The 21,605-nt window shown below is 41.7% G+C and overlaps 1 long non-coding RNA gene across 4 annotated transcripts; it reads left to right on the top strand.

The window, feature by feature from the left end:
- Window positions 1-8,068: 8,068 nt before the first annotated feature.
- LOC143679605 (uncharacterized) lies at window positions 8,069-19,095 on the top strand. 4 transcript variants are annotated; one of them, XR_013173867.1, is made up of 4 exons: window positions 8,096-8,229; window positions 9,707-9,858; window positions 18,262-18,392; window positions 18,980-19,095. It is a non-coding gene; the product is annotated as an uncharacterized LOC143679605 (long non-coding RNA). The 4 variants fall into 4 exon arrangements; XR_013173869.1 differs by lacking the exons at window positions 18,262-18,392; window positions 18,980-19,095 and adding an exon at window positions 14,690-14,708; XR_013173868.1 differs by lacking the exons at window positions 18,262-18,392; window positions 18,980-19,095 and adding an exon at window positions 12,976-14,674.
- Window positions 19,096-21,605: the final 2,510 nt, after the last annotated feature.

The raw sequence follows: 21,605 nt of genomic DNA, 5'->3' as shown, positions 1-21,605 counted from the left end.
TTTCCAGATGGTAACATGTTTCTTAACAAGCCTCTCAGTCTCTCCTTTGCCTTTGGGACTGCACTTCCGAAGAAGCATGCCACATCTTGTTTTCTCAATCCTGGGGATGTACACCAGGCCTGGGGTCTGACTATTCCTGCCAAGACAAGGAAATGGTGGGTACCGGGTTAGTTCCTTTCCCTCTGAGTGGGGAGCCCATTGACTAGTAAATTTTAAGAGAGTACTGGTCTTCCAGTGGTGATTTTCCTCATCCTGTAGGTCTTGAAATTGCAATAAAAGGTGAAACCCTGCTTGGCTCCATTCTTTCAGATGGTCTATGGTCTCGCCCCCACCCATTTCCAGTTTTTGATTGACCATTTCTTTTAGGAGTCTTCATTTTTGCTTTAATCTTTATTTCTTCCTATTATATGTTTGTTCTTTGCTTTCTTAATAGCCTTTTCTCATGCTGATCTTTAGTTTATTATCTCCCCAAGAATTCAGTTCTCCTTTGGGTGAAAATCTATACCACACTTGCTCTTTCTGGGAAACTTGTCCTAAGTGTCTCATACTGAGAAACTAGTGTTATTTAGGATAAAATGAAAAAGAAAAGCTTTTAGTTTTATCAGGTCTAAATAAAACATTTAAAAATTATTTTTGTTATTTTATCCAGGCATAAAGAAGTAAAAATGCTACTAGGTTCTCATAGTTTGTTTGAGATGCCCAATTATTCTCATAAATGCCCAATTATTCTACCAGCTGCACTAGTTTCCTAGTTATTAAGAAAACAGAGTATTTTATGAGACTCGATTTCTCTGAACATTTAAAGGTTTATTTTTCCACTCCCTGCTCAGGCTCTGAGGAGACATTTCTGGTGATGAGCAGATCTCCTCAGCCTTTAGGGCAACCTTGCAGGCTAGTGGTGACTGACCTAGCAGCCCTGTTTGGGGCTCCCAAAGAGTGGATTGGACGAGGGTGTAGGTTGGGTACCATCCCATGGAACCTAGGAGCTGGGGGCTGAGGACAACATTTGGGACTCCCTGCAGTGCTCTAGGACTGGAACTTCAGTATCTGGAGATGGACTTTAGCAGCCTTGGGTCCATTTGGTGGACAAGGGGATGGAAATGCTTGTGGAGTTTGGGGAGGAGGTGTCCAAGGAGTACATCTCCAGAGCCCAAGGAGTAGCTGGTTTTGGGGTAGGAAGAAATTGGCAGTGCGGTGGGGAGACTAGCTGTGCCAGGCTCCACCTCTGCCTCCCCTTTCAGTCTACTCTGTCTGCCTCTGGCTGATGTGGTGCCCGTTTAGTTGAGTCCCCCCAGTGACCACTCTAACCCATGAAAAAGAAGCACATCACTGTGAAATCTCTGCTGTCACAAAGTCCAATCGGATTAAAATCCATTTACCCTTCTTATAAGGCACTTCATCAAGCAAGAAAAGGAAGAGTTGTTACATTCTTGAAACCTAATTTCAACTGTTATAAATTTTGAAAAGCTTTAAAAAGACTTTAAATTTTTTATCACCTATCCCCATGAACACTTTCTTTCCTTGATGAAGACAGTGTAGTGTTAGAAAAGGAATGTGGAGCCAGGTAAGGCATGGAATCTGAAAGATGAAAGTTATGAATGACCATGAAAGCAGGTAGAAAACTAAGTTGAAAGCAACTTCTTTAAGGTTTTTGAGGAAACTTCATTTGAAAATGTTATAGAAAATCAATACAAAATATTTCATATATTATTTTCCTTGATGTAATATGAAGAAAATGTAATGTTTCTTACCAAGTCCCATAGAGTTGTCCTTCAATCCCTTCTACTTTGCCCCAGCGTGGCATAGAAATATTCTCATTTTCTATGCATCCCTTGACTGGAGAAGGCTGAGAAGCCCCCTCTCTTACAGCCATGAGGTTCCCAGACCCACGTGAGACTCATTCATATTTTAGGGAAACTCCAGACCAGGGTCAGTATTGCAATTATCCTCCCTGTTTTGTAGTGGAAAAATCACTTTATATTATTCCCACTCCCAGCAGCTGTTGAATAACATCACAGACCAGTAAACCTCAGTGGATTCTAAGGTGATACCTGATAGAAGCACCGGTAAATGCACAAGTTGAGGACATTTTTTTAATTTTTAAAAATTTGGGAAAGCAATACAGCTGTGTTGTTACTAATGTGACACAAGTGACACCTGGGGCTACCTGTCCTTTGTGTCTCGATGCAGTTTGGCTCAGAGACCCATCCTTCACATGGTGGGAAACCCGGTGCAGTGAGGATGTGGTTTCAGGGTGAGGTAAGCCTCAGCCTGATCCCATGGGGAGCTCTGGAGTGCATACTTCACTACAAATTCTGTCCCACCTTGAGGCAAGGGAGCAGGGCCTTTGCACTCCTCACCTGTCTGTCATTAGCTGTGAGACTGAGCATCATTTTTTATATTTATTGGCCATTTGGGTTTCTTTTTCCATGTTCTGCCTGCTCATATTTTCCCCTTTTGCTTCCCTATCTCCTTAATTAACATGCTTTCACTTGCCCAGACACAGGTGTTTTTCTAAACAGATGTTTCCCTGGTAAGAAATCTGGTGCCAGCTATTAAAATAATAATTTTCCCATCCTTGCTATATAAGAGAAAACAGTAAAGGCAAATGAATGCAATTAAGGGAGAAGGCTGTAACCGATGCTAACGGGCCCTGCCTAGATCTCCAGGTAGCCTGCTCAGGTCTTCAGGTGCTGCTGCACCTTTGAAGGATTGCCCTTGGGCAATTGGAGCTACCTGGAAGCAGCCAGCACACCACTCCAGCTTTCCCACAGCTAATGGAGCCAGGACACAAAAGCCCGGCCCTCTTGCATCAGTGGACTTTGTGGTGAGGTATTATCTCCAGAGCGCCTCAGTTCCAGGCCAGACTTACTCTGAAACCACATCCTTGCTCAGCTTTGCACTTCCCTCTCCTTCATCCTTTAAGCCCCTACAGGATGCTACTGGGAGATCCTTCCTCCCATAACAAAACACTTGATAAAACACTTGCACAAGAATCCCCACAAAGGGAGAAAACAGAGTTTTCTTGAGGTTAAGATTTCCGGAATAAGATATGGGGGAGGAAGGAAAAGGAGAAAAGGGATTATGAAGATGGGTGAAGAAATGTGAGTGTGAGAGTGTCTCATCTGAAAGTCACAGCTGTGAGCAGAGAAAGAAGGAGCACAAAGGGAAAAAGATGTGTAAATTCTGCCTCTCAGAAGGCAGAATAAAAGTGCTGAGAGAGACAATGGGTTGAGTGGTTTCCTGTGCCTATCGATAGCCAGGCAGGAGCTCTGTCAGGACCTGAAGATGTCTGTAGCCATTTCTTTGGCCTTTGTGGGTATTGTTTCCTAAGGTCGTGGTTTCTGAAGGGAGCACACCAGAAAGAGTTCAGACAACCTACATCTTCCTAATATTCTGCCCTTCTTTGGCTGTACTTGAAATTTTTCTGGGAGGTTTTCCTTCATCTTACTCTACTTGTGGCCTTTCGGCCTCCACTCTCTTCAAAACATGCTAGTGGTGACCTGTTGTAGCAAACCTTACTTTTCAGATTACAGGCAAGCCATGTTCTAAGAACTAATAATGATACAGACATTCCCTTTTATGTTAATTAAATGAGACAATGAGTGTCCAAGGCTAAGCGCAATACCTGATAAGCTTTTGATAAGTATTAGCTATTATTAAACTTTAGTGTCAGTTAGAAGCGACACTGATGAACTAATGCCTTGAGATTTAAAATCTAATAAATCAGAGGTTCTCAAACACTTGAATTTTTGTCACTAGAATGCCAGACTGGAAGGGACCTTGGAGATTATGTACAAATGAGTAAACTGAGGCCCAAGGAGAGGAAATGATTTTCTAAAGATAACATGGTGAGACATGACGGCTAAGATACTCCAAAGTGCCATTCCCCCACAGAATCTTTGAATAACTAGCTAAACCTGGTGAAGCCATCTTCCTCAAAACCTGGAAAACAGTTAAAGGGGTGCATAACTGCAAAAAAGACCTAAATAATTGGAAGGACATTCTGTTTCATGGAGTGGAAGACCAAATACCCTTACTTGTCAGCTATACCCAGAGCAACAATCAGAGTCATGCAATCTCAACCAAGCTTCCAAGTCTTCTTTGCAGAAATGGAAAAACTAATCATCAACTTATTATGGAAGGGTAGGGGACCCTGAATAGCCAAAACCATCATGAGAAAGAAGGACAAAGTTGGAGGACTCATACTTCCCAATTTTAAAATGTATTACAAAGCTCAGTAATCAACACAGCATGGAATTGGCCTAAGGACCAACATAAGAACAAATGGGGTCAAATTGAGAGGTCAGAAATAAACCAGTTATGGCCAGTTGATTCTTCACAAGGCTGCTAAGTCCACCCAATGCGGAAAGAATAGTCTCTTCAAAAAAGTGGTGCTGGGAAAACTGGATATCATAGACAAAATAATGAAGGTGGACCCCTACTTCATACCATATACAAAAATTAACTCAAAAATGGATCAAAGACCTAAATATAAGAACCCAGACTATAAAACTATTAGAAGAAAACATAGGTAAACATGTTTAGGAGCTTGTGTTAGGCAATGTTTCTTAGATTTTATACCAAAAGCTCAAGAACAAAAGAAAAACTAGATAAATGGGACTTTGTTAAAATTAAAAACTTCTGTTCATTATAGGACTTTATCATGAAAGTAAAAAGACATCCTACATAGATGCACTGACTGAGAAGTAGATTGGCAAATGATGGTATACATATATGATCAAATACTGTGCTGCTACAAAAAGAAACGAAGTCATGAGACATGCAATGATGTGAATGAACCTGTGGGACATTTGGTGAGGCAAAATAAGCCAGAAATGAAAGAACAACTATTGTATGGTCTTCTTTAGAAATGCTTATAAGAAAACAGGGGCCTAGATTGTAAGCTCTTACAGCAGACATATTTAGTCCGGAGTGGTAATTATTATTTCTAGATTTGAAGAGGCTGTTTTATATATCTATAACCTGTTATTTATAGATAAGAACAGAGCCGATCAGGTCAGGATTCAGAACACAGGGGTAAAGAAGACATTGTCTATATTTTAAAGCCATACCTACTCTTTGAGACCAAAGGAACAAATTATTTATTTTGTCAGGAACCTGAAATTTCTGTAGCACATAATGTAACTCAACCTGTCTGGATAGCTCATTTGAACAAATGAAACAGGGAGCCCAGAATAAGAATGAGGGCCTTTAATCTTGTATAGTTTAATGTAATGTCCGGATTACATCCTTGAATATAGTAGGTGTAGAATCATAAGGCATTGGCAAAGTCCCTTGAGGGATAGGAGAAAAAAATATGGAACTATTAAACTTTACCATCAGGGAATCCCCTGATACTGTGTCAAACACTGGGGACACCTAAATCAATAGGCCAAGCCCTTGATCTTGAGGCTTACTCTCGTGAAGCTTATGTAGGAACCTATAGGTATGCTAAGAGTTACTTCTGGAGGACCTCTTTTGTTGCTCAGATGTGGCCTCACTCTTTCTAAGCCCAACTCTGTAAGTGATATCATTGCCCTCCCCCCTACATGGGACATGACATCCAGGGGTGAAGGTCTCCCTGGCAACATGGGAGATGACTCCCAGCGATGAGTCCAGCCCTGCCACCATGGAATCAATAATTCCATACTGACCAAAAGGGGAAAAAGAAGTGTAACAACTAAGGTATCAGTGGCTGAGAGAGTTCAAACAGAGGTGAGAGGCTACTCTGGAGGTCACTCTTACACAAGCTTCAGTTAAACATTGCTATTTATCATGACTTGCCAACCCCCAATCAAAACCATTCCAGTCAATCTTAAACACCTAGGGCAATATATAAGACTCTACAAAGGTTTCATGCACTAGAGTAACCTTCCAGAAACCTACAACCTCCAGATGGGTCCCTGGACCAGATAAGCCCTGAAACCTAGAAGGCCTAGCCTCTTTAGAGCATCAGCTAGTTCCATCTCCCTATCCCATATTATTGACAGCCCCTTCCAACATGAAAAAGTTAGAATAGCCCAAATACCCCTAAAGAGTGAGAAAGAAAGATCAAAGGTGATGGTGGAGTTATACAGAGAAGGGGTTTAACAAATGAATATGATTGCTGAATCATTAAATTGATATTTCCTTAAATTTCCAATATCTTAGAGCAGTTAGAAGTAAAAACCCAAAATTGTGGAATTGTAACCCATACCAAACCCTGAAATCTGTTCTACAACTAATTGTGCTATGCTTTGAAATGTATTACTTTTTTTGTATATATGTTATTTATCACAAAAAAGAAAAAGAAGTCAATTGTAATGTAAAAAAAAAATTTCTTCCTTCTAGCCTCCTATATTCTGGAGCAGCTAGAAGGAAAAATCTGAGAGGATGGTATGGCAGCCCATGACAAACTCTGGGATCTGTTCTGTAACTACTTGTTGAAGAGTGCTCTGAAATTTATTGCTTTTTTCTTTCTTTGCTTTGTATATGTGTTATATTATACAATTAAAAAGTTGAAAAGAAAGTCAATGAACCAATAATCAAAAAGAAAAAAAGACATCCTACATAATGGGAGAAAATATTTGGAAACCACATATCTGATAAGGGTTTAATATCCAGAATATATAAAGAAATCCTATAACTCAACAGCAACAAAACAACCCAATTTAAAAATGAGGAAAAAAATTGAATAGACATATCTCCAAAGCAGATATACAAATGGTCAATATGCATATGCATGAAAAGATGCTCAACATCATCAACCACTAGGGAAAGGTAAATCAAAACCACAATGAGATACCATTTCACACCCACTAGAACGGCTACTATTTGAAAAATGGAAAATCACAAGTGTTGGAGAGGATGTAGAGAAATGTAAAGACAGGTTGGCAGTTCCTTAGAAAGTTAAGTTTAGAATTATCATATGACCCGGGATTCCCACTTCTAGTTATATACCCAAAAGATTTGAAAGCAAAGGGTCAAAAAGATATTCACCTACCACTGTTCATAGCAGCGCATTCACAGTTGCCAAAAGATGGAAGCAACCCCTTCATCATTCAGCCAATGCATGGATAAACAAAATGCAGCATGTATATTCAATGGACTATTACTCAGCCATAAAAAGGGATGAAGTTCTGATACATGCTACAAAATGGATGAACCTTGAGACATCATGTTGAGAGATATAAGCCAGACACAAAAGAACAAATGTGTATGATCTTACTGATAAAAATTATTAGAATAAGCAAATTCACAGAGTCAAAATCTAGAATATATGTTACCACAGGATGGGATGGGGGAAGGGAATAGGGAGTTTAGGTTTAAAATGTACCTATTTTGGGAGGATGGAAAAGTTTTGGAAATGGATGGTAGTGATGGTAGCACAACACTGTGTATGTAATTAACATTACTGAATTATATATTTGATGTGTTTGAAAGGAGAAATTTCAGTTTGCATGTGTTATTAGAATACAAAATTAAAAAAAAACAACCACAAAGAAAACCCCACAGCTATACAATACAAACCATGAGCCCTAATGTAAACTATGGACTATAGTTAATAATATATGTATAATAATATCGTTACATCAGTGTAGCAAATTTACCACACTAATGAAGTGTTAATAATAGGAAAAACTGCGTGTGTGAGGGGGAGTACTTGGCAACTCTGTATTTTCTGCATGGTTTCTGTAAACCCACAACATCTATTTTAAAAATAAATAGAAATAAAATTTTTTTTTGATGTATAGATCTTTTTTTTTAACTTTTTTTATTAATTAAAAAAATTAACAAACAAAACATTTACAAATCATTCCATTCTACATATATAATCAGTAATTCTTAATATCATCACATAGTTGCATATTCATCATTTCTTAGTACATTTGCATCGATTTAGAAAAAGAAATAAAAAGACAACAGAAAAAGAAATAAAATGATAATAGAGAAAAAAAAACTATACGTACCATACCCCTTACCCCTCGCTTTCTTTACCACTATTTCAAACTGAATTTATTTTAACGTTTGTTCCCCCTATTATTTATTTTTATTCCGTTATGTTCTACTCTTCTGTTGATACAGTTGCTAAAAGGAGCATCAGACATAAGGTTTTCACATTCACAGAGTCTCATTGTGAAAGCTATGTCATTGTTCAATCATCATCAAGAAACATGGTTACTGGAACACAGCACTACATTTTCAGGCAATTCCCTCCAGCCTCTCCACTACATCTTGAACAACAAGGTAATATCTACTTAATGCGTAAGAATAACCTCCAGGATAACCTCTTGACTCTGTCTGGAATCTCTCAGCCATTGACCCTTTGTCTCATTTTATTCTTCCCCCCTTTGGTTGAGAAGGTTCTCTCAATCCCTTGATGTTAATTCTCAGCTCATTCTAGGGTTTTTCTCAGTCCTTTGATGCTGAGTCTCAGCGCATTCCAGGATCTTTGTCCCACGTGGCCAGGAAGGTCTACACCCCTGGGAGTCATGTCCCACGCAGAGAGGGGGAGGGTGGTGAGACTGCTCATCATATTGGCTGGAGAGAGAGGCCACATCTGAGCAACAGAAGAGGCTCTCTTGGGGGTGACTCTTAGGCCTAAATTTTAAGTAGACTTGACCTATCCTTTGTGGGGTTAAGTTTCATGTGAACAAACCCCAAGACTGGGGGCTCAGCCTACAGCTTTGGTTGTCCACACTGCTTGTGAGAATATCAAGAATTCAACTTGGGGAAGTTGAATTTCTCCCCACTCTCACCATTCCCCGAAGGGGGCTTGCAAATACTTTTCCAGTCACTGATCAAATCATTCTGGGATTCATCGGGGGATCACTCTGGACAAACCAACAAAATCTCATGTGCTACCTGAGATTCCAAGTACTTATGACATTCAATCAAACTATCTACATGAGTTATATTAGGAAATGCTCTAGTCAAAATCTAAATTTTGTAACAAATAAACATTTTTTGCTTTAGTCTCACACATAATGTGACATTTTAAAGTATGTTATCTATTTTCAGCACCCTGCAATAATGACAATCCTTTGTTCTTCCTCATGCAAAAACATTTTTAAAATTTGTACATTGTACATTTCACTATTATTATACACTCTAGGCATTCCTAGATTATACCATCTCGATCTTTAACATCTATCTTTCTTTCTGAAGAAATAAAATTTTTTAATAAATAAAAAGATGATATGGTGAGAGAGAGGCCAGGTCTAAAGCTAAGTCCTTCTCTGATTCTCTTTTCCCCTGAGGGATGGAAGGGAAAAGGGCAAGACTGGCAATGTAAAAGCAGCTTTAAGTCTTTGGCTATAACTCCAGGTGAAGTGACCATAATTCCTGAAAAAGGCTTTATTAACTATGACAGAGGCAGGAACGATGGAAGGAGAGAGACAGATTTCGAGCTATTTAGGAAGTAGTAACAATACTTGCTGAACGACTTGATATGAAAGGAGAGAAAGCAGGGAATGGCAGATGACTCAGAGGTTTCTAATTTGGACAAAAGATAGTTGGTGATACTGTTAACGGAAATAGAAAATATTGAATAAAAAACAAATTTTGGAAGGTAAAAGGAGTTAATTTGGGGAATGTTGAGTTATGATATTTCCACACCTTGAGATAAAAATAAGAAAATTTGGGTCTAAGTGGAAAGAGTGCTTAGGAACATTATAGTGTATCAGCTGATATCGCCAGGCCATGATTTGTTTTTCCTTTACAGCAGGAACATGTGTTTACAAACTGTGGTTGTCACGCCCAGGCCAGCGGGCCTTTTCCCCAGAAGAGAAGCTACACTAAGGGAGGAGAAAATGCACCACCAACAGAACTGCTCAAAATCCTGCTGGTTTGGGACTACGAGAATTAGAATTAAAGGTGACCACTGAAACTTCCTTACGTGGGATCAAAGAGTAATAACTGAATATTTCCAGGCATCCACAGTTCTGCCCCTGGGGAAACAATGATAAAGATCTTTTTAAAAATCTTCCCTTCGTGGATTGCCCCTTTATGGGCAAAAATGTTTTGTCGACAATTTTACCCAAATGAGCTGAATTTACCTGACAAGCGTGAGAGGAATTTCAGAATGTCGTTTACCATTGTCTTTTTTTCTCCTCCTTTAGAGAAGTTGTGGGTTTACAGAATAATCATGTGTGACATCCAGGATTGTCATACGCCACCCCCACCTACACCTTGCATTGGTGTGAAACATTTGTTACAATTGAAGATCGCACATTTTTATAATTATACTATTAATTAGAGCCTAGGATTTAACTTAGGATTCACTGTTTGTGTATTGTAGTTCTATGGATTTTTAATTTAATCTAATTTTGTGACCATATATATGACCTAATATTTCTGTTTTAAATCACATTCAAATGTGTATTTCAGTGCTGTTAATTGCAGTCACAATGTTGTGCTACCATCACCAAAACACTTCCATCGTTTGTACATTTAAAGCCTTAATTTCCCATTCCCTATCCCCACCCCATCCCTTGGTAACCTATATTCTAGTCTCTGACTTTATGAGTTTGCTTATTCTAATTGTTTCAAATCAGTGAGATCATACAGTATCTATCCTTATGTGTCTGTTCGCCATTGTCTTTTATAAGAAGAAAAATGACAGTGCCTCTCCTTCTAAAAAAAATCCTTTTCAGCTGGACCATGTCTTTGGTGACTTGAAATTTCCATTTCATTGAATGAAAAGAATCAAACTTAGATCTAACCCAGAGGAAGGAGTCCTAAGGCAAGTGGTATGTGAAACCACAGCAGGAGTTGAGATTATTCAGAGGGAATCAGTGGAGCAGAAGGCAGGGGACAGATCCCTGGCATGAAGGGTAGCTCTTGAATTTGTCTTCCCAATACGGAGCCTCCTCCTCTTAGTAACAACCTATTTTCTTTTGGGGTTACCTCCACTCCCACCCCTCGGTCCCATTTGTCCACAATCTGGATGCTGAGTCACATAGGAGCCAGCCATGGCTCATCAAACCATGCCATTTCCCAGCCGTGATGATGGATTCAAGAACAGGCACCTGGCTTCTGTGTCCAACAAGGGATCATCCCAGGTCTTTTGCTAAAACGCTTTGTAGAAAGGGCTTGCGGCATTTTGTACTATTGGGATATACTCTTGGAGTTGTCATTGGCCATCTGATTACCGTAGTGAGATCCTGCTGAGAGAGCAGTGGTGGACAGCAGAACAGAGGGATGGAGCAAGGATCTGAGTGAGCAAATCCTGATGTCCAAGTTCGTGGACACAAATGTGACCAAGCTTGGTCTATCCTGGAACTTTATCACTGTCAGAGGCAGCTACATTCCCTCTCCCACGAAAGGTAATTTCAATTGTGATTTCTGACACTTGTACCTAAAAAAAGTCCTGACTAAGGTACTTTGAAAAGTGTCTTAGCTCCCTAGGGCAACTGTAACAAAGCACCACATGCTGGATAGCTTAAAACGAGAGAAATCGCTTCTTTCATAGTTCCTGAGGATAGAAGTCCAAAATCAAGGTGTTGGCAGGGACGTGCTCCCTCTGAGGTCTTCGGGGAGGGTCTGTTCCATGCCTCTGTCCTGGCCTCTGGTGGGTGGCCAGCTGGCCTTGGCATTCTTTGGCTTGTGGCCTTGCTCCATTTCCTCCATTTCTGCCTCCATCATTACGTGCCCATCTCCTCCTGTGGTCTGCCTGCCTGTGGCCAGATTTCCCCTTCTTTTTATAAGGACACCAGTCAGATTGGATTAGGGGCCCACTCTACTCCGGTCTGACCTCATTTTAACTTGCCTAATTCTATTTGTGGCCGCCAAAGTTCCAAATAAGTTCATACACACAGGTGCTAGGGGTTAGAGCTTCAACATATTTTTGGGAGGGATACAATTCATCCCATAACAAGAACATTAACATTTAAAATGTGGTACTTAAGCTTCAATCTTTAAATTTTGTTTGCATGTATTGGCTTAACACCTACCCCAGCCCCTTTCTAGAGTGCAGAGGTGGGTACAGGGCACCATTTGGCAGGCACAGATCTTGCAGAGGTGAAATGGTTTTAGTGCTAGTAGGTGGGTGGCAAATTTTTATTTGGTAACTTTCTCACAGCCCCAGACGCAGCCCATTGTATTGTGTAGTCCTGAGTTCCTGAAGGTTTTGTCCTCCCAACCATTAGGTGAACTGCTGATACCTCTTGGCAAATCCCTTCCTGCTTCAATGAGTCAGCTTGGATTCTGTAGTTTACTGCTAAGAATCTTGACCAGAACCACACATGTTTCTAGGGAAACAAACCACAGGCTTTGTCAAAGTTTCAACAGGTTTCATGATCCAAAAAAGGCTAAGAATCATTGTCTTAAAGGGTGGGAAATGGAGGAAGAACTATTGAAAAGGGGCAGTAAGAGCCATCGAGGGAAAATTCTCAAGGCCAGCTGAGGAGGATAAATCAGCAGAATCAATGGTTCAACAGAAGGAAAGTGTTGAAAGTAGGCCACGGAGCTTGGCTGTTGCAGGAACTCGGAGGGGGCAGAATCCTAATTGAGTGGACTAAGCGAGGCAATGATGGGAAAGTACAGCTAGTATAGAACATTTTGGGGGGGGGAAGTGGTTTTGAAGTAGAGGAGAGAAAAAGCACAATAAGTTGATTGATTTCCTCGAAGAAGGAAAGGTAAAAAAGAAAAAGAAAAAGGGTGGAAAATCAAAGTTTTTCTTTCCTTTTTTCTTTTTTCCTCTCTCTCTCCCTTCCTTTTGACTTTTTTAAGTGGAAAGGATTATGTGTGTTTATATGTTGAAAACAAAGCCAGTGGAGCAGGAGCAGATGGAAGTTAAAGAAAGAGGGAGCATTGATAAAGCTGAGTCCACAAGGAGGGCAGAGGAGACAGGGCCAAGACGAAAGCAGGGCAGGCTCCCCTTGGACAGGAGCAAGGACACCTTCTATGATATTCCAAAAATGACAGCGGTGAAGGTGGAAGAGAGAAGCCAGGGGCGTTGTGTCTGACAGTTTCCTTTTTCTTTTGTGGTAGGAGGCCAGCCATCTGCTGTGCAGCCTGGAAAGTTCTCAGATCTACTCGCAGGAGTGAACAAGGGCACTGGCTTAATCAGGAATCTTCCAAAAACAGGCAACAGAAAACCCTGCTCAAACAGGCTTGAACACACAGCAAACTCAAGGTTCCTTGAGCGAAAAGTCCAGGGGCAGGGCTAGGTTCAGGCAGGATGGTATCCAGGAGTCCAAATGATGGGAATTGGTTTCCAGTCTCAGGAAAATGAAGCTGGCTCCATTCTCAGGCTCCACTGCTCAGTTCTTGGCAACAACGATTGCCTCCTCTTTGGATCAAGTACAGCAACAATGAAGGGAGCTTCCTCCTGGAGCTCGTGCCCAAGTCCCGGTCTTGACCCGGACTAGACTAGGCCCCTTTGGATCAAAAGCCCAGCCGTGAACCATGACTGCACCAGGGATTTTCATTCCCCTGAATGGCCATCTGGTCCACCATTGTGCCAGGGGATCTCAGAACACCGAAGAGCCAGATTGGGTCTCCAGGTCCATGTGGAAAGATCATCAGCACCGTGCTCAAGCCACATGTACTGAGCAAGGCAGGGAGTCCTGCCTCCAAGAAAATTTGGGACGCTGTTATTAAAAGATGAGGAGTGTGATGTAGGAAAAACAAGAATGCTAAGTGTGAGCCACAGGCATTGCTTTAGGACAAGTTGGTCTCTTAATGCTCTTTGTAAAATGGAAAGTAAAGCCTTCTGCTCAGAGGGCTAGAGCGTGCTAGAGGTGTAAGATGACTGGACCAAATCTGAACCAGCTTCTGCGGAGAGTGGTAGGGGAGACAATTAAGTATGAGTAAAGGTATCATTAGGAGCACCTGCTGAGGTAACTTAGCACCCATACGCAGTTGGCACGGTTATGAGACTGTTTTTTAGCAGCATTTGGTAGCCAGCTCTACAGCATGAGAAACTTTAGAAATATACTCACTGAAGACTGAGTTATAGCCAGAACGTAAGGTGCTCTATTTCAGTGGCAGTGGGAAACTCCTGACTCATCCTTGCAGGCAACTTGTTTGGGGCATGCACAGACCACTGAGCAAGTTACAACCCAAGAGCATACATGGTCCACACTGCAGGGAAATTTACTGTGGGGAAAACATAATGTTGTGATTTGGGAGTGATCCCCAGACAGTCTGGACACCGTGGGTTGCCGTGAGGGATCGTGAGTGTGCGCCTTCCTGGATTTGATATGCTTCCATGAATCCCATGTAACTAAACCAGTTCTTAAAATAGAAGGGCCACCAGTGGATTGACAGGCAATTCACTTTCAGTTTAATTTTACATTGCTCCCCTTAGGGGGCATTCCTATTATTTCTTGATTCCTGATCTTGTCCCCCAGCCTTGGTTTCAATTATTCTCAATCACTCACTACAATAGCCAAAATCTTCTCTGCCACAATTCTGTAGTTGACTCAGAAGAAGCATTGAACCTGGGGTGAGACGGGACAGGGAGGCCTCTACAATCCCTGTGGGACATGGCTGCAGCATGACCTCAGCACGTAGGGATAGAGTTAAATAAGCACAATAGGAATTAAAAAGCAAGAGAAGAATGTTTCACATACTTTAAGCAAATATGTTCATGGTATGTTTCCTAATTAACATAGAAAGTTGCACCATATTTCTTATAATAGGCATTTTGCAACAATTTCCCAGTGCATCTTTTGCCTCTCGCCCTTCTGCTCTGTCTCAGTTCTAGGTGGCTACTACTAGCTTTGTACAGCTCAGCTTCTACAAGCCTGCACCCTAAGGCCTAGATGAAAACATTGAAAACCCCAGGCATGGTATTCTGGATCCTTCCGAAGCTACCTTCAAACTTCCCTTTCATTATTTTACTTTTTTGTGTTTACATATTAAACATTTCATTGTGAAGAAAAATTCAGCGAAGAATATAACAGATTCCCAAGTGCCACAACCAAGCTGTAACTGTTAATTGGTTTGCCAGATTTGTTTCATAATTTGATTAAAGTATCACAGACCCAGCTGAAGCTTCCACCATCCCTTCGTTTCCATGTAGGAATTCAAACAATGTTGTGGCTGGCTTGGTCTCTCTGTGCCTCCTAAGAGGGAGTCGCTGTCTTGAAGTTGTTGTGTATGTTTCCCATCCATGTTTATATATGTATATTAGTTATACATTTCTATAGACAAAGTATGCTATATTTGAAGAGACTTAAACTTTTATATCAATCAAATCATACTATAGTTATCATATTCCAACTTGTTTTTTATTCAATAATGTTTGAGTTTTATCCATCTTAATAATGCAGATTTAATTCATTTGTTTATGTTAACTGCTCAATTACATTCTATTGCATGGATATATCAAAATTAGTTTATCCATTCCCCTAATGATGACTATTTATTTTGTTCCTGATAGAACAGTGGTTAACAGCTATCCTTGTAATTTTCCATATGCACGTATGGGGCTTTCTCTAGGGCTGTGCTTTTCAGAATGGTGCTCTGTTAACATAGCTTTAAAATAATGAAGATGAGTGTAAAAAATAATGGAACAGCAAACATTAATGTTACTCCAAGTTTACAAATCCCTCAGGAACTTGTGTTCACCAGCCACAATAGATAACTTTTTCTCAGGAATGCTGTACTTCTGAACAACTTTTCTATGACACTTGTAGTAATCAGGATACCCTTTTTGCTCTGGCTGCTAAGGAGCTTGGCACCCAATTTGTAGCTTCCTTGGGCACCTGCATGAGATTCGTGGTATGTATTTTGTGTGCTGAGCTCATCCCTGGCCTAATTCGTTTTCCTCAGTTTTACCACCTCAACCGATGAGTGCTTGTGTGTGTTATATGAATGTGTGCGCCCTAGAATCATTTGTCGAGTGTAGCATAAATGAATTACTGGATAAGTAAACAGATCAGTACAGCAAGACCAGAAAGGGCAGAACTGATGGACAAAATACGCTGTACCTATTGCAGAATCCTGCCTTAAAACTCATTTCTGTCAAGAAACATTTTCCTTTCATAAAGAACAGAGTTTTCAATTTCATAATTTTAACATTTTCTACTAGGGAGCTAAGCTCAACCGCACACTATATAAATACCATTTAAAAGGTTAAAGATAGTTTGTCTTGCTTCCTCGCCTTGATCAGAGGTGTTAATATATAAATCAAAAGGACAACTCGCTGTCTGGCTAATATTCAGCGACTGGAGGCAGGAACCACAAAAGCTGATAAAATACTAATATATCTCAAAGAAATCCTCAGCAGTGGTGAATGCATCTTTCTCTTTGAGGGGGAAAAAAGAAGAAGAAAAGATCAGACTTGTGAATGCTATAATCTGCCTGCAAAAAGATTATATGTAAATCATATGCAAATTCCCTCTGCTGGGCTGACAGTGACTAAAAGCAGTTATTGTGTCCCACTTGCTCAGCTACCGAAAAATGTGGGGAGTAACTAGTTCTTTAATAGTGTTCTGGGATCCAAGCCATTCTCTGGCTCCGAGTAAATAAGCCTTGTAAGTGTCTCGCCCTGATTAACCTTTTATGCTATGGGTGGGAGTCTTTTTCCACCTCGATTTCGTGACTTCTGATGTTTGGCCACTTCATTTCATTGTAAATTTCTTGCTTGTATCTGTTATTGTCATAGGAGCTATCGGCCCTATAATATGGAAGCTATTTTAAGTGCTTATTTCCCCCTCTACCGCCCTACTGTTCTGCTTTGGCTCTGTCTAAACATGCAGAATGGTTTGGCAGTTTTTAGTGACTTGGCAGGTGAAAGTAAGTTTCTGGTAGAAAAAGAAACAGAGATAGGGAGAGAGAAAGAGAAATAGGGAGAGAGAGAGAGAGAGAGGATGCTGTCATGCTTGGAAGAGACCAGAAGCCAGTTATGTTGTTTTTAGCCAATATTTGGGTGTTAGAAGAAGTATATCAAGGTAAGCAATGGAAGCATAGGAGAATCAAACGCTCTTTCAAGGCTGGGTTGGGAGACACTGATCTGGGGTGAAGCAGAAGCTGCCCACAGGCTGGGCTGGGGACCTAAGAGGACACTGTCAAATTGGAGAAGCCAAGAGCAAGCACCCAGGAGCAAACACTTATCATCCCACTTCTTGCCACTGCACTCAGGAAAGTGCTAAAGGGGTAAGGCTGGCAGACAGGAGCGGTAGCTGGTGGCTTTCCCCGCGGCTGCCTGTGGCCCAGGGACTCTAAGGAGGCCAGTGACTTCATTCTCAGGGTCGCTGTCACGCTGCATCTGGATCAGCTGCACCGGGCGGGGCGGGGCTGAAAAGCCATCCATCTGCTCCAGCCCCTGGCGGGTCCGTTTTGGGCTGGAAAGGGCAGGACCGTGGCCGGGTGTGGACCCCTCAACCCACACCCGCTGCACACACTTGGGACCCCGGAAAAACTGTAAGCCAGAGTAACCTGTCCTTGCTGACACTGGGACCGGCTCGCAATTTTCCCCCTCCAGAACAGGGCAGAGGGGAATTCCAGAGAGAGGTGATTGGGCCCAAATCGTGGGGCTTCTGAAGCGCCGCTCCCCACCCCCACCCCCGCCAGGTCAGCCGAGGGAAGGAACTTGTTGGGCTAATTCCATATTACTTCCAACCTCTCCACTCTGGGTTCCTGGCAAACATAGGCTTACCCTCAGGCCCTGTTAGTCTTGAGAAAGTATGTAATTCTTTAAAAGAAAAGAAAAGCCAGGCTTCCTGACTTCAATACCAGGTATTTCAGTGATGCCTGTGGGTTAATGACCATGCTGGCAAGCCCGCCCCCACCCTTTCGGCCTGTGTCGCCCCCCTGTTGCCCACGTCTTCGTGTGAGAAGGGACAGGCCCGGCGACTGATGTTGTTCCCTGAGAGCCAGTAGTTGGAAGAGGCTGAATGCACACGTGGACAACGGTGGGGCACTCTGACCCACTCTACAGCAGGCAGCCCAGTAAGTTAAACCACTATTCCTGCCACAGTCGACCCCAAATAGCCAGGGCTTGGTCAATAACTGAGAACTGCTCTAATTTTTACTCTTTCTCCCAGCTTAGGACCAACTGAAGAAAACCAAATACGCCCTCCTAACCAATCACGTGGGATGCCCTACTTCTAGGCAGCCTGCCGCCAACCTCCCCAGGCCAACAGCGTCCAATTGGGACATGCCCGAAGTGTTCCCTTTTTCCACTGTAAAGTGTTCCCATTCCCCTGCTGGCTTTTGAGTCTTTGCCAAATGCAAGTGATGGTAGTTGATTCCCTTGCTACAGCAAGTTCTGAATAAATAGCCTTTGTTTGTTCCCATTTGGGTGGTCTTTGTTTATTTCCACAGTTGCATACAGCTAAATACCAACCGTTGATGGGAAGGATAAATGGACAAGGATGCTGTCATGCTTGGAAGAGACCAGAAGCCAGTTATGTTGTTTTTAGCCAATATTTGGGTGTTAGAAGAAGTATATCAAGGTAAGCAATGGAAGCATAGGAGAATCAAACGCTCTTTCAAGGCTGGGTTGGGAGACACTGATCTGGGGTGAAGCAGAAGCAGCCCACAGGCTGGGCTGGGGACCTAAGAGGACACTGTCAAATTGGAGAAGCCAAGAGCAAGCACCCAGGAGCAAACACTAAGAATAGGGAGGCTGAGAGATTACAAACCTATGAAGCAGGTGCTGCCTTCACGGAGAGCGCATAAAATGTGTTTCCTTGAAAAGAAAGCTCCGAAGATCATTGAGCAGCTCTCTCAATTCTGAGGAGGCCGAGAACCTTCATATTCATTCAATCTATGTCTGCATCTATATCTATGTCTGTATCTATATCTATATCTAATATCTATCTGGTCTTCTCTGTGCTAGCGCTTTTCTAGATGCTTGGGAGAAAATAACGAATAACAGACATAACTGTGAAACAATTGTTGGTTTTCTGGAGATTGCATTATAAATGTCTAGGTATCTCTTTATCTATGTATATGCATATATGTATCTGTCTATCAAGTCACACGCTGAAGCCCATACTAGTGGCTACCAAAGTAATGACAAACCCTTCTCTTCCTTTAGAGTATAGACGAAGAACGCAGAATCCAGAGCATTTTAATTGACTTTGCAAATGATGCTGCAAAGCACGAAAGCATTTTGTTCCTGTTGTGAGAGCATTTTGTTCCTGTTATTATCTCATTTGTACTATTAATCGATCTAAAAGCCTTTCTTTGAAGAAAAGATGCTGCAGAGGGTAGACCACAATCCCTGATGTGTTCCTGGGCTGGTGGTTTAGGGATTAGAGGGTTTGGGAAGGTGGAGGTTTGACTGTTTGGTCTTTTTAAGCAGGTCAGGGTGGGGCTTTCGAATTTGCTGCGTTTGGACCGACTGGAGTTAATGAAAGCAGCATGGATTGTCTCAAGGTATTGACTTTCTTTACATAGAATTAAAAAATGTACAGATGCGATTCATCCACTCGGTCAAAACTTTCTTATGGAAGTTCATCTATTTTCTTATTTCAAAACTTGGGAATGAATTCACGGCAGTTGGAAATGAAACCATGTGTCATTAAACAACCAAACGTCCTTTCCTTGAGTCTCTTTTTTGCTATCTGTAAACAAGAAGTAAGAACACTGGGCTATCATAATACATTGCTCTAATACACTGCCTTTTCCAAGACACTTTGCAAAAATCAACTGTGCTTTTAATTTGAAGACCCAGATCTAGTTATGAAAATGTCACCAAGCAGATAGGGCAGGCTCTAACGCTGCCTATGTGAGCGACAACAAGCTTGTACAGAAATGTTTATTGGAGGGACATTGGGCTCATTCCCTGAGCAGCAGGGTTCTTTTTCTCTTGGTTTTTTTTTTTTTTTTTCTTTTTTGTCTTCAAAAAGATTTGCTGGTGCAGCAGTGGTGCTTCCCCTATTTGTGTGTGTGTGTGTGTGTTTATGTGTGCGCCTGAAAGCAGCATTGTGTAAGCTCAGCCTCTGTGCCGTTGGCAATTTTCACTAATTGTTTACAGTGCTCTAATTTTTACACTCTGCTTAAAGGATCTTTGTATGTGCTGATTGCAGAAGGTAATATTTCTGGCATCAGTAACCATGGTAATGAATCACCCTCCTCTCTGAGTTGGTGCCAGCTGTGCAGTGTCTAGATAGTAGCGCCCCAGCGTTTTGCTAATGAGTGACTCTCATTGGCTGGAGGAGGCCACAGCCACGTCTTCCCGTGCTTCCTTGGGTTCTGTTAGAGACTCTTCCTGGAGAAAAACAATGTGAAAAAATAAATCCCAATTGGCGAAACCCTGATCTCATCAGGAAACTATTGCTCGTTCTGGGAAACAGCACATGTGGAAAGGAGCCCTTTGAAGGTTCTGGGGAGGCCGTCTTCGGTCTCACCATTGCCTCCCCTCGCCTCCACCATCCATCTGGATCCGCGTCCATCATGCACAAAGCTCTTCATCAGCATCTCCTCTGTCCGCTGAAGACAGGAGTTTAAATCGTTTAGAGATTTATGTTATGAATAATTTAAGAGAGATAAAGGAAGCTCCCGAACTCTCTTTGAATTATGTAATGGGAGCTTTGAAATATGTTAGCATTTTGCCTTATCAGATTTAAATATTTTTTTGTGGGAAGATTGAAGTGGAAATGGAACCCATTGTTGCCTCTCATTCTACTGACTAACGATGCAGCCAGGAGAGACCAAGAGAGCTTTTTAACTTCATGGGAGAGATAAGAATCTGCAGTAATGGATGCTCTTTTCATCTATATCTATCGCCATGAACAACTGACACAATATCCTTACCAGCTTTTACAATGTTTGGATCCCAAACCCCTGCGACTTCTTTCACAGCCTACTGCTGCTTGGTTTTGTTATCAGTCTTTCAGCCTGGGTGGCATTTGGAAGAAAGCTAGGGACAGCTGATATCCAGAATAACTGCTAAGTTTTCTTTTCTCATAGTCATTTAGACATGGCCTCCCAGTTGTATGATTCTGGTGCAGCTGCTGTTTTTATTTTATTTTATTTTTTTGCTGAACATTCCCTAGCATGTAATGTAGGTATATGAGAGGCAGCATAATGTAGACATAATAAAGATAACATGTGGTGACTTCCGTGCTGTTCTACATACTTTGCATATATTAACATAGTTTATCCTCATATCAAGTCTATAAGTAGATATTAGCAGTCCCATTGTACAGAAGAGACAACAGAGGCACAGAAAGGTAAAGTAACTGTCCAAGATTACCCAGGTGGTAAGTGGCAGAGCCGAGATTCCGATGCAGGCAGTGGAGGTGCACCGCCTATACTCTAACCTCAACGCTCTGCTGTGGCAGGTAGCACACGGGGCTCAGCTTCAATCCTCAGCTTTGCCATTTGTCCCATATGAGCTCCCTTATCTTACTGTATCTCAATTTCCTTCTCTGTAAAATGGAAATAATAGCAACTGCTTCACAAGTGTGTCTTACTTTGCCAGAGCTTCTATGGCAAATACCACACAGTGGGTAGGCTTAAATAACACGTGTTTGTTGGCTCATGGTTTGAGGCTAGGAGAAGTCCAAAGTCAAGATATCAGCAAGACTTGCTTTCTCCCAGAATCTGTACATTCTGGTGCCGGCTTCTGGCAATCCTTGGGACCCCTTGCTTTGTATCTCTGCCTCTGTGGTTGATTATATATCCCAGAAAAAAAAACATGATCATAATCTTAGTCC

The sequence above is a fragment of the Tamandua tetradactyla genome, chromosome 4 (assembly GCF_023851605.1).
Source record: "Tamandua tetradactyla isolate mTamTet1 chromosome 4, mTamTet1.pri, whole genome shotgun sequence".
Lineage (NCBI taxonomy): Eukaryota > Metazoa > Chordata > Mammalia > Pilosa > Myrmecophagidae > Tamandua > Tamandua tetradactyla.
Note: the sequence above shows the minus strand (reverse complement) of the source record. Positions and strands in the feature narration are given on the sequence as shown.